Source organism: Peromyscus maniculatus, chromosome 4 (assembly GCF_049852395.1).
Source record: "Peromyscus maniculatus bairdii isolate BWxNUB_F1_BW_parent chromosome 4, HU_Pman_BW_mat_3.1, whole genome shotgun sequence".
Lineage (NCBI taxonomy): Eukaryota > Metazoa > Chordata > Mammalia > Rodentia > Cricetidae > Peromyscus > Peromyscus maniculatus.
Window position 1 is genome coordinate 41,629,723 of NC_134855.1, and position 2,367 is coordinate 41,632,089.

Genomic DNA, 2,367 nt, shown 5'->3' on the forward strand with positions numbered 1-2,367 from the left:
TTATATGAGTAGAGGGAAACAGCTTTGTGAGTAGAGACAGATGAAGAGGACCCAACGTCTTGAATCCTTGCTTGAATCTTGTCAGAGACTTCTGGAATACAAGCCTTGAATGGCTACTTTCTGTTTTTCTCTTTTCTTTGTTTACTGTCTGTGCAGGGGAAATGGTAAGATGTGCTGAAACACAAGCTATCACTACCAGGAAATGGAAAGAAAAAGTATTCGCTTTCAGTTTTTCCTTTTCTTTTAGGAGGATATTCTGTTATTAGACATAACACAGTATAACCCAATATTTCATTCACCTCAAAGTTGGGTGCTATGCTTAGACCTCTGTATGTACATCCTAGTTTAACTAAACATCATACCTCAAAGGAATCTAAGGCTTAGGGACTATTCCCAGGTTTAGATATAAAAAAATTGAGGCTTACATTTTTAAATTTATCTGAAGTTATAGAATGAGTAATAGACTAGTCCAGGTCTAGAATTACATATATTTTTTAACATAGCATCTATGTTTTGCTATGTTATAATTCCTTGTTATCTCTCTTTAATTCTTTGCGTTAGTGCACTGGTTTTTATATACTGAATCCAAGGAAAATGAAAAATGGCTTTTAAGATCTGAAGTCTGTTCACAGCCAGGCATGAAGATGTGCATATGTTATGTTACACAGGAATCTTAGAGAATAAATTACATTTCCCAAACCACCACTGTCCACACCCAACCACAACAACAAGGCTAGGAGAAAGGACAAGACAAACACCACCAAAAGGTTTATGAAATGAAGTCTCTCTCGAGTAACTCGAAGCCCACCATTTGGAAGCCAAGTCCTGGAATGAGTTTTTATAAAAATGATGTGTTGGATGGCTGGCAAGTCATTTGCAGCTCAGTGCAGAACACTTGACAATCAGCAGCAAGAGTGAAGTAGAGTTTTTACCAGGAAAGACCAGAGGGGAACTGAGCAGTAGGCACATTCCACATCCTACACTTTAATCCAGGAGCTCTGAATTTATGAGTCCTCAAAGGCCTTTTCAAAAGCTGGAGGAAGAATCTAGGCTGGTAGTCTTCAGAGGACACTGTGCAGAGAACAAAGCCCTGATGACATCAAATCAAGGGCTATCCTCCCTCCAAAGAACTGGTAATAAATCTCAGGAGAGACACCCACTGCACCACATGGATCTCAGCACACTCATAAAAATATCTTCATTCCTGAGGCCATCAAAATTCCTGCTTAAAGAGCCTTCATTAGAAAAGAAGGCAAGTACACTTCTGTCAGACTCCGGGACCGGCTGCCTGCAGCCTTCAGCCGTGAGAGGAAGGAGTCCACACAGCATGGGATGTTTGATGAGTAACTCAGCAGCAAATGGAACCTCGTGGTCAGGGCCTGCTGGTGTGCACGCCCCATCGTACAGAGAGACAGATGGAGGTGAGGAGCCAGGGACGGCTTCCAGTGCAGATGGGGTGCCAGGAAGGTGGCTTGTTAATAACACCGCTGCTCCCAGCAACTTCTTGTCAGCAGTCAACGTTTCAGGATCATGGACTTGTGGCTTCTTGAAAATTGCTGTAGGACTGACATAATTCCTAGTGTAATTCCTGGTGTAGTTCCAATAACAAGAGGAGAAAATCTCACAGCACTCCAAAGGGCTAGGCAAAGGCCAATACTGTGCAGTGACTGACATTTGATGAAACTTTACATCTGGTCTGCCAGTATTCACACTGTTCCAAGAATCAAAGTCTTAGGGTTGATGTTCAGGTTAACCATTTCTCTTTTTTGCTTTTAGTTTCGGTAAAAATCATGTAATCAAAAACTCACCTTCTCCTGGGGATCATTTCTTTACATTTTTTTAATGGATGCTCTGAGATGATTTTGGATATGGGAACAACCAAACTTACTGTTAGGAGGTTTTTTGTTTTTTGTTTTGTTTTCTTTTTTTCAAATTATCAGTCTAGAGTAATGACATTTTTATACAAGACTGGGAGAATTTTAGTAAAGTAATATTAATGCGAAGTCACCCGGGAAGACAGAGATGAACATTTAGAATTTGATATAATTACACATTAGCTTCCCCCTCCCCCAACAGAATGGTTATGCTTCTACAAATGGAAGGCACTCTTTACTTTTCAAAAATAAAAGTTGTAATGAATGCTCTACATGTCTTCCTCACATAAGCCATAATGAGTAGAAGTCTCACAAAAAAAAAAAAAATTCTTACTGAGCAGTTTCAGAATTTACAGTGAGCCTGACAGAAGAAATCAACTATTCAACTATCCTACTGATCTTACAAAATAAGCAAAGCTTAAGGCTTCTAGAATTGTTTAACACGGAGCTTCATTTGGTGAAGAATGGGCTCCTCGTGCCTGTGTATCACAAC